Source organism: Trichomycterus rosablanca, chromosome 20 (genome assembly GCF_030014385.1).
Source record: "Trichomycterus rosablanca isolate fTriRos1 chromosome 20, fTriRos1.hap1, whole genome shotgun sequence".
In the NCBI taxonomy this organism is placed as follows: Eukaryota; Metazoa; Chordata; class Actinopteri; order Siluriformes; family Trichomycteridae; genus Trichomycterus; species Trichomycterus rosablanca.
This window is the reverse complement of record NC_086007.1, coordinates 2,942,543-2,954,547: the sequence shown is the minus strand read 5'-3', so window position 1 is coordinate 2,954,547 and position 12,005 is coordinate 2,942,543. Positions and strand designations below refer to the sequence as shown.

General features: G+C 42.1%; 1 pseudogene; it reads left to right on the top strand.

Moving 5' to 3' along the window:
* Positions 1 to 491: 491 nt before the first annotated feature.
* On the top strand, positions 492 to 637 carry LOC134334929 (U1 spliceosomal RNA; annotated as a pseudogene).
* The last annotated feature ends 11,368 nt before the right edge of the window (positions 638 to 12,005 follow it).

Below are 12,005 nucleotides of genomic sequence, written 5' to 3'. Positions count from 1 at the left end.
CCGGCTTGCCTTCTTCCCAGTGGTCATAATGTTATGCCTGGTCGGTGTATTATACCTGTTGAGAAGGAACAACGTTTACTTTGATTAGGGTCTTTATTTCTATCCTGGGTGTGTCTACGTCCTTCACGTTTCATCGTTTCCTGTCGATGTTTGGTGGGTCTGATCTGCTATTTTGATATCCGATTATTACGGATTGCCTGGACGTGTTTTGACCCTCACTATGGGCACTGATTTTGATTCCTGGACTACATGAACTTGCGTCTTCCTTGAAGCTCCAGTTACCATTGGTGCTACGATGACCCATATGGACAGTGTTAACCTAGTGGGTAGAGCTTTGGGCTATCAATTAAAAGGTTGAGAGTTTAAATCCTAGCTCTGCCATGCAGCTACTGTTGGGCCCTTGAGCAAGGCCGTACAGTGACCCTGCGCTCTGACCCCAGCTTGTACTGTACCGCATATTATTCCACCACCACTGCTTGATTTTATAGAATATACTTACCTGTCAGGGGCGATACCATAATCAAGAGGGTGGTTCACCCAGGGCGAGGCTCAGCCATTGCACCCCTGTGAATCCCCCAAATGTGAGAATCTCGACTGCATAGTTTCTGATAGTGAGTGGAGCTTTGGGAAATCCATCGGAAAATTATCAGCAATGCAGCCACTGTCGGGCCCTTGAGCAAGGCCCTTAAACCTGTCAGCTCCAGGGGCGCCGTACAGTGACTGAACCTGCACTCTGACCCCAGCTTCCAAACACGCTGGGATACGTGAAAAGAGAATTTCATCCTACTGTACACGTGTATCTGTATATAAGACTAAAAGGTCCAGGAGCGCCGCTCACGTCACCCTGTACCCTGTTTATTCTGCACACGGTTCACTTACGACTATTTTTTTTAAAACAAAACCATACGCCGGATTCAGTAAAAGCGGTGGCATTAAGCCACGATAAGCATCTGGTGAGGCGCAGGTATTAATGCCCTCTGTAAAATAAAGTGCTGTGGGCATTTAGCAGGCACCGAAGTACCGACCGTACTTCATTATACATTCCTACTCACAGCGTCCGCGCTGTTTTTAGTGAAGAAAAAGCAAAGGAAAAACCTGGCGTGGTTCACTTCTCAAGCATAAAATACACCGAGGGTGGAGAAAAACACACACAAACACACACACACACGCACGCACACACACACGCATGCAGGGGTGATTGGCATTTTTTAATTAAACATGAAGTATAAAAAAACAAGCAGTCACGAGTTCCATTTGGAGGGCAAGCAGAGGGAGGAAGGTTTACACTTTTTATAATATAAACACTTCTGATTACATAACAACACAATAAATGCACACACACACACACACACACACACAATTCAATAACAATTAAACCGTGTGTCGTTAAGTGTGTGTTGGTACAGTATGTACCTCATAAATGTCGCCCCCCATCCTTAGGATATTAAACCTAAGCCTTAAACACAGGCACACTATATTGTACACACACACACACACACACACACACACACACACAATTCAATAACAATTAAACCGTGTGTCATTAAGTGTGTATGTGTGTGTACAGTATGTACCTCATAAATGTGCCCCCCCATCCTCAGTCTTAAAGGTAGAGAGGGCATTAAACCTCCTTAAAAACAGGCACACTATGTGTGTGTGTGTGTGTGTGTGTGTTTGTGTGTGTGTATACGGTATGTGACACACGAATATAGCACCCCAATCTTTAGTCTTAGAGGGGACAAATATCCTAATACACAGACACACTATATTGTACATACTGTACACACACACACACACACACACACACAATTACTTAGTAACGCGTTACTCTAATCTGACCGCATTTTTCAGTAACGAGTAATCTAACGCGTTACTATTTCCAATCCAGTAATCAAATTAAAGTTACTTATCCAAGTTACTGTGCGTTACTATTTTTGTAATTTTCCTTAGTAAAAAGAGATATATTTGCTTTCTTCTTGCATCTCGGGGAGTGACATCTGGCCTATGTGACAGTTAAGTCACGGGCTGCGTCCGGAATCGGTTACTTACAGAGTGTGCACTAGATTGGAGGAAGTGTGCACTACTCGGCCAACGCCGAGTGATGACGTGGGGATATGATGACGTAATATCACCATGGTTACAGACTCATTACAAATCCCACTCGCCAAAATGTAGGATATTTATCGTCTTTTTGTTATTTATTTGTCTTTAAAAATGTTATTTTATTTATCTTACTTACACTTGTGAACAGAGTTTTCCGCGTCTTTCTTGTTTCTTATTCCGCTTCAATCGCAGCTCCAGTTGCATTATGGGATACATTAGCAGACCGCATTATATAACTAATAAAGTAACTTGTAATCTAACTTAGTTACTTTTAAAATCAAGTAATCCATAAAGTAACTAAATTACTTTTTAAAGGAGTAATCAATAATCAGATTACTTTTTCAAGGTAACTATGCCATCACTGTATGTGACACACGAATATAGCACCCCAATCTTTAGTCTTAGAGGGGACAAATATCCTAATACACAGACACACTATATTGTACATACTGTACACACACACACACACACACACACGCACGCACGCACGCACACACACAATTCATTAACAATTTAATTGTGTCGTTAAGTGTGTGTGTGTGTGTGTGTGTGAATGCCGCAATCCCATCCTTAGAATATTAAACCTAAGCCTTAAACACGGACACACTATACTGTACACACACACACACATACACACACACAATTCAATAACAATTAAATCGTGTGTCGTTAAGTGTGTGTGTGTGTGTGTGTGTGTGTGTGTGTGTGTGCATGTGTGTTTGTACAGTATGTACCTCATAAATGTCACACCCCCATCCTTAGTCTCAAAGGTGGAGAGGGCATCAAACCTCAGCCTTAAACACAGACACACTATATTGTACACATACATACACACACACACATACATACAAATACCATGTGTTTGGGACATGGTAAGAACATGCAAAACACACACACACACACACACAGGAATGAACGGACAGGTGGCAGCACACATTAGGCATGAAATCAAGCAATCAAGGTTATGTAAATGAGAGCGTATGGTGCACTGCAGGACTGAGGCAAGACCGTGGCCAAGCAATGCTCACGGTACTGCACACACACACACACACAGACACACACACACACACACACAGACACACACACACACAGACACACACACAGACACACACACACACACACACTATGAACTATGTTTTTATATGGAAATGTAATAAAAGAATACATGGCACAGCAGCAGTGTTTGTTCTTGTCTGTGTTTACACCGGCACTTTCTTCCAGTGACTGAGGAACTTCAAAAAATGCCAGTGGGTGGATTGGCACCTATAATGTTCCCACCATTAATCAGACAGTGGAAGAAAATATATATCTAAGCTGCTGTTTTTAAGCTGCTTATCCTGATCAGGGTCACAGGGGTGCTGGAGCCTATCCCAGCTCTAATGGGTGCAAGGCACACACACACCATTCTCACACCTTAACACACACACACCAGATTTACACTATAACACACACACACATACACACACACACACACACCAGATTCACACACACACACACACACACACACACCAGATTCACACCTAACACACACACAGACACCACATTCACATCTAACACACACACACACCACATTCCACACCTGAGGAAACCCACACAGACCAGAGAGAACATGCAAACTTCATACAGAAAAGACCTGGACCACTCCAACTGGGAATCGAACCCAGGATTTTCTTGCTGTAAGGTGACAGTGCTACCCCCCCCCCCCTTCCCTTTACAAATTTGACTGTTTTAATAAATTTGTGACCTCCGAGTTTCCGGTAGCTTTGTACATTGCAGCCTAGTGGTTAAGGTACTGGACTAGTAATCAGAAGGTCACTGGTTAAAGTCCCACCACTGCCAGGTTGCCGCTGTTGGGCCCTCGAACAAGGCCCTTAACCCTCAATTGCTCAGACTGTATACTGTCACTGTACTGTAAGTCGCTGTGGGTAAAGGCATCTGCTAAATTTCAAAATGTAAAGTGTAAATGTAAACTTAGTGGCCGCTGTGATCCAGTTCTACTGTTGGACTCCTGAGCAAGGACCTTAAGCACTGTACAGTCACTTGTGCTGTTGACATCACAGCTAGTAATATTGTAATATGAATTATCTATCATTAAAATAACACAGAACACACACACACACACAGTAATAAAAGTCCTCCCCGAATGTACTGCGGACCACTTAAAATGCTAATTAGGCCCGGCGTTCTAAATACCGCTCTCTAAAAAGACAGTAAGAGTGTGTGAGTGTGAGAGCGAGAGCTGGAGGTCCCTCATGTATTAGAATTATTATCATTTCATTCATCCCAGTGTGTTGCTTTTGATTAAGCTTATTAAAACAATGAGTCAATTTAATAAGCAGTAAGAAATGGGATTAGGGTTAGGATCCGCACGAGGACGCCAGATTTATTACGTAGAGTATCGCAGGACAGCGGAACCTCAGTTTGTTCCTGGAAGCTGTTCGAATTGTGATTTGTATGAATTCAGAATCATGTCATTTAGATGAATCGATATCAGACACCCTGATGATTGCTTATTTAAATCTTCATAATAATACTGAAAGTATAAAATCATACATAAAAACTATAAAACCTTTAAATTTAGATAGATAATTAAAAATGTAGCAGCACTGTACCTGTATCGAGGAGAGCTGATGGTGGAAGGTGGAGACGAGGAGTGACTTAATTTCTTCAATTCTAGTTGACTATTCACAGCAAGAACAGTCTCTCCTCTCACCACATCAGCCCCTTTTATTGACCCTTCAGTTTTCGATACGGACTATATGGTTGATTTTGAAGATCAACAAACAATGATTGGCATGTTGTTCATACAGGGTGGGAGCCAGACAGGACTTCATAACTGATGCAATTGCGACCTCTGCTGGCTGATTAATGCGAATAATGTGGACAGGGTGTGTCTGTACACAAAGCTGATCCGCATATTAACTCGCCTCGTGCAGGTGAAAAGATGCAGTCGGCTACTGCACAAATGCCGGAGGGGGCGTGTGTCAGTCACGGCTCTCATGCACCAGGGTGGGGATCAGCATCAGTACAGAGGAAGCGTGATGGAATCAGGTAATTGGATATGACTAGATTATAAATGAACTTTGTAATAATAAACTGTAGGACAGATGTATTTACCCTCTACAGTGCGTAATATCATCAGAAGATTCATGAAAAACAGTGAAATCTCTGTGTAATATAGGTAAGGTCAGAATTAGTAGAATAATGCATTTATTTTTTGATTTATCACATAACAGAGTTCAGAAATCATCACATGAGTTCACAAACACTTTGGCAAATCGTTTTCATCTTCATTTGCTGCTCCGTGAACAAACGCTAACGCTGCACTTGGCTCAGAAGAAGCGATCCAGAAACATTTCCTGCTTATCTGGACCTAAGCTGACCGGAGAAAGACTGATGAGCAGTAGGAACCTGTACTGTGGTCTGGCCGGTGTTCCCTGTCTGTAAGTAATGGAGGTCCTGTTCTCCGGGCCAAAGGAATAAAACGGCCATTGAGGTCGTCTAGTATGGTATGGAAGGGGGTGGGGGTATTTGTGGAGGCACTATTAACCTGGTACTTATTCACCTGTTTACCTGTAGAATTAAAAAAAAAGGTTGTCTGTAATTATTCCACAAATGTACCAGTCTTATACTGGACACTACACTGACTCGTCCCAACTTGAATGTGTTATGGATAAAGTTAGTAAGTAGCCAATAGTTACAAGAGCTAACTAAAGATTCTCATCAAGAAAATAAATAAATAAACACATCAATCCACCGCTGGGTTTTACAAATCAAGCCTCTCTTTCCAGATAGATGTTCTCCACCTTAGATCCCAGTATTACACAATTTTAATCTTTAAATTGGAAATGTCTCTTGTATTTAGTGTAAGTTTTTGTCTTGATTGTACTGTTTTATTATTATTATTATTATTACCATAATTATTTTGATGATGATTTTATTATTATTATTGTTATTATTATTATTGGGCGGCACGGTGGCTTAGTGGGTAGCACTGTCGCCTCACAACAAGAAGGTCCTGGGTTCAATCCCCAGATGGGGTGGTCCGGGTCCTTTCTGTGCGGAGTTTGCATGTTCTCCCCGTGTCCGCGTGGGTTTCCTCCGGGTACTCCGGTTTCCTCCCACAGTCCAAAAAACATGCCACCAGGTTAATTGGAAACACTGAATTGTCCTATAGATACCTAGCCGCTAGATGCACTAGTGCATTGTAGTGCCGGTCCCAAGCCCGGATAAATTAGGGAGGGTTGTGTCAGGAAGGGCATCCGGCGTAAAAATTGTGCCAAATCAATGAGCGATCATGAGGATGACTCGCTGTGGCGACCCCTGAAAAAGGGAAAAAGCCGAAAGAAGAAGAAGAAGAAGAAGATTGTTATTATTATTATTATTTTTTTTTATGATTATTTTACTATTATTATTATTAGTAGTAGTAGTAGTAGTAGTAGTATTTTTATGATTATGATTTTATTATTATTATTATTATTGTTGTTATATTATTATTGTTATTGTTATTGTTATTATTATTATTATTATTATTGTTATTATTGTTATTGTTATTATTATTATTATTATTATTATTAATAGTATTGTTATTATTGTTATTGTTATTATTATTATTATTATTGTTATTATTATTATTCTGAAATGACAACAAAGCCTCTCTTGAACCCTCTTAAACTTGATTATCATAGCAGAATCTCAAAAATCTCAAAATCTCTTCACCTCCCTAGATAAATGTAACCCTGCAACTGGATTCATTTAGAAATGACCAATCAGGCATAACATTATGACTACCTTCTTAATATTGTGTTGGTCCCCCTTTTGCTGCCAAAAGCCCTGCGACTGTGATGCTCTGTGTATTCTGACACCTTTCTATCAGAACTAGCATTAACTTCTTCGGCAGTTTGAGCTACAGTAACTTGTCTGTTGGATCGGACCACATGGGCATCGATGAGCCTTGGCCGCCCATGATCCCATCTCCGGTTTATCACTTTTCCCTCCTTGGACAACTTTTGATAGATACTGACCACTGCAGACCGGGAACACCTCAAAAGAGTTGCAGTCATCTAGCCATCACAATTTGGCCCTAGAAAACTCATGCTTGATCATTTTTCCTGCTTCTAACATCAACTTTGAGGATAAAATGTTCACTTGCTGCCTTATATATCCCCCCCACTAACAGGTGCCGTGATGAAGAGATAATCAGTATTATTCACTTAATGCCTGGTCGGTATATTTAAAACCTTTGCCAAATAATAAACATAAAATACCAAAGTACACCATGTTGTTTTTTAATATTTATAGCTTCTGGGAAAAGGAATCTTGTGTGAATTCAATTTCCATTAACGGGCAGAGAACGACACCTTTAGTTTTGTGGCCGGGGACCAGAGGCATGTGATGCCAGGATGAAGTGAAAGTTGGCAGACAGGCTTTTCCGTCGTGCCAATGTACCCGGTCTACGGCCGGCTACACTCATTTAGCATAAAGGAGGTAAAATGAAGTAAATTTTACAAAAGTAAGAAAGTGCCCTGTGCTCTATAATTTAAAGTATACTTTTATTTGCGTCTTTGAACCAGTTTGAGTGCATTTGATGTGTTTGTAGTGGCACAGAGGTAAATTATGCTCGCCCACTACTGCTGGGATCCGGGGTTTAAATCCCCAGTGGTGATATCGGTCGGTCAGGCATGATTAACTCCGGACATGGTTGATTGGCATCCAGTCCAGAGTGTGTCACTTTGGGTCTGTCTAAAAACCTAGTGAGCTGCCTCACTGCCTACTGCCTACCTGATCAGCTGCCTCAGTAGAGAGGATTCTAATAAGACATGGAGCTCATAATACAGATTATTTAGACGCACTACTTAGACAGAGATTACAGCAATTACGTCACCACAGTAGTCTCAACAGGCTGAGGAGGCACAACCACGCCAGCACGCCAACTAACGTCTCCCTCCGTGTACCAAAAACGGTTAAACCGTCCCTGATGAGCCTGAATTTACAAATAAACAACACTTGTATAACTACACCTTTATACACATTATAAACCAAAGAGAGTTTATTTACATTTGAAAAGAACTCCGTTGGTTGCTCCGCCATATTCTTCATCTGCCATGTTTGTAGTTTTTTGTGAGAGAGCGCGATTGTGCCCAGTGATTCTGAGAAGCAAAACCTACCAACACACCACAACCCTGACCAAGATAAAGTGATGCTGAAGTGGAACACACCACATCAGATCAGAATGTACAGCTGCTGGTCATAAAATTAGAATATCATGAAAAAGTTGATTTATTTCAGTAATTCCATTCAAAAAGTGAAACTTGTATATTATATTAATTCATTACAAATAGACTGATATATTTCAAATGTTTATTTCTTTTAATGTTGATGATTATAACTGACAACTAATGAAAACCCCAAATTCAGTATCTCAGAAAATTAGAATATTGTGACAAGGTATAATATTGAAGACACCTGGTGCCACACTCTAATCAGCTAATTAACTTAAAACACCTGCAAAGGCCTTTAAATGGTCTCTCAGTCTAGTTCTGTAGGCTACACAATCATGGGGAAGACTGCTGACTTGACAGTTGTCCGAAAAGACGACCATTGACACCTTGCACAAGGAGGGCAAGACACAAAAGGTCATTGCTGAAGAGGCTGGCTGTTCCCAGAGCTCTGTGTCCAAGCACATTAATAGAGAGGCGAAGGGAAGGAAAAGATGTGGTAGAAAAAAGTGTACAAGCAATAGGGATAACCGCACCCTGGAGAGGATTGTGAAACAAAACCCATTCAAAAATGTGGGGGAGATTCACAAAGAGTGGACTGCAGCTGGAGTCAGTGCTTCAAGAACCACCACGCACAGACGTATGCAAGACATGGGTTTCAGCTGTCGCATTTTTTGTGCTAAGCCACTCATGAACAAGAGACATCGTCAGAAGCGTCTCGCCTGGGCTAAAGACAAAAAGGCTGCTGAGTGGTCCAAAGTTATGTTCTCTGATGAAAGTAAATTGTGCATTACCTTTGGAAATCAAGGTCCCAGAGTCTGGAGGAAGAGAGGAGAGTCACAGAATCCACGTTGCTTGAGGTCCAGTGTAAAGTTTCCACAGTCAGTGATGGTTTGGAGTGCCATGTCATCTGCTGGTGTTAGTCCACTGTGTTTTCTGAGGTCCAAGGTCAACGCAGCCGTCTACCAGGAAGTTTTAGAGCACTTCATGCTTCCTGCTGCTGACCAACTTTATGGAGATGCAGATTTCATTTTCCAACAGGACTTGGCACCTGCACACAGTGCCAAAGCTACCAGTACCTGGTTTAAGGACCATGGTATCCCTGTTCTTAATTGGCCAGCAAACTCGCCTGACCTTAACCCCATAGAAAATCTATGGGGTATTGTGAAGAGGAAGATGCGATACGCCAGACCCAACAATTCAGAAGAGCTGAAGGCCACTATCAGAGCAACCTGGGCTCTCATAACACCTGAGCAGTGCCACAGACTGATGGACTCCATGCCACACCGCATTGCTGCAGTAATCCAGGCAAAAGGAGCCCCAACTAAGTATTGAGTGCTGTACATGCTCATACTTTTCATCTTCATACTTTTCAGTTGGCCAACATTTCTAAAAATCCTTTTTCTGTATTGGTCTTAAGTAATATTCTAATTTTCTGAGATACTGAATTTGGGGTTTTCATTAGTTGTCAGTTATAATCATCAACATTAAAAGAAATAAACATTTGAAACAATCAGTCTGTGTGTAATGAATGAATATAATATACAAGTTTCACTGTTTGAATGGAATTACTGAAATAAATCAACTTTTTCATGATATTCTAATTTTATGACCAGCACCTGTACTGTAAGAACCGACACCTCCGCCTCCCCGGGTAGCTCAGGAGCGAAAAGCAGCACAGGGATCAGATTACTGCAGCACCAGACAAAAACTGGGAAACAAACTGCCAAAGCGATATATAATAATGCATCGCTGCCGGGGCCGCAGCCTCCTTAAGTTCAGGTGAGAGAAGAGAGTGAGAAAAAACCTGAGAGTGAGAAAATAAAACCAATTAAACGGAGAGGGAGCATCGCGGGAGCTATTACGTTGAATTATGCTAGCCTGCTACCGCTGGGATCCAGGGTTCGTATCCACAGCGGTGCTATCAGTACACACATGACTGGCTATGGGTGAGGCCCAGGGTTGGAGTGGCGTCCTGACTGGGGTGTGTTAATGCATCGCCCTATCGGAAAGCCCTATCCACCGCGACCCTGACCAGGATAAATCATCACATGTACATATCAGCATAAAACCCGCTGAGAAGAGCAGCTGTGTTCCAGATAGCATACGACATAGGTGCAGATTGAGACATGATGCTCCACTAGATTGACACTGCAGGCTTGATCCTGTGCTCCATACATTTCCTAAACATCTAGTACTGCCACTCGAATGGCCAGAACAAAACAAGAACCAAAACATAAACCAAGACAAGAACTAAGACAGGAGCCAAGACAAGAACTAAGACAGGAGCCAAGACAAAAACCAAGACAGGAGCCAAGACAAATACCAAGACAGGATCCAAGACAAGAACCAAGACAGGAACCAAGACAGGAGCCAAGACAAACACCAAGACAGGAGCCAAGACAAGAACCAAGACAGGAACCAAGAAAAAAAAGGCAAGAACCAAGATAGGAACCAAAACAAGAACCAAAACATGAACCAAGACAAGAACCAAAACATGAACCAAGACAGAAGCCAAGACAAATACCAAGACAATAACTAAGACAGGAGCCAAGACAAGAACCAAGACAGGAACCAAGAAAAAAAGGCAAGAACCAAGACCAGAACCAAGACAGGAACCAAAACAAGAACCAAAACATGAACCAAGACAGGAGCCAAGACAAGAACCCAGACATGAACCAAGACAAGAACCAAGACCAGAACCAAAACCAGAACCAAAACAAGAACAAAAACAAGAACCAAGACAAGAACCAAAACAGGAGCCAAGACAAGAACCAAGACAGGAGCCAAGACAAGAACCAAGACAGGAGCCAAGGCAGGAACCAAGACATGAACCAAGACAGGAGCCAAGGCAGGAACCAAGGCAGGAATCAAGACAAGAACCAAGACAAGAACCAAGACAAAGGGAACTATGCACAAAAAGCAAATGAGCACATGAGGGACAGCTGAGGATTATTAACACAACTTCTGAAAATGCTGCGTTCACAACCCAGACACGGCTGAACTGTTCACAACCTGATAGTGAAGCTCTGTTATCCGAAGACGTCGTCACACACCGCGGTAATCCGAGCACCACAAACATTCTACACAAATCACTTATAACGTTCCTTGTTGGAAGCTTCATTAGCAGCACAGCAGAACCCAAAATGGCAGAGGCAGGACGTGAGATTATTAATAACACTGCCGGCATGCAGGGAGGGTTGGATTCTGCAGCACCTGTAACAGCAGGTCGGAGAGAGTTGCAGCCAGCCGACTCTGTTTACGCTGTTTGTTTCACTGTGTGTGTAAAATTGAAGGTAATTCCGATCCATTTTAAACCGTATCTGATTTTGGAGGTAATAAGCGGTGCCTCCAAACTGGCACGGCGAAGTCTGCGCGCTTCCTGTAGGAGGCTGAGACTGGTGCCAAGTGTGAAGGATGGCAGCAGCCACATAAGTTCCTGCACGAATTAAATGAGCACCAAACTCGCCAGCTTGAGAAGTCTGAGGAAGAGACGTTGATCTCCACCCACACCGGAACACTCCGAATTCCACCGACGGTGAAGCAGATTTGTTTGGGGATTTTTGCTAATTAGACTTTTTTATTTATTTCTTTATTTCTTGGTCAGATTTCATATATTGGACGGGATTTTGGATTGTACTCGCGTTTACGCTTAATGAAACTAATAAAAACACACCTGAAGCA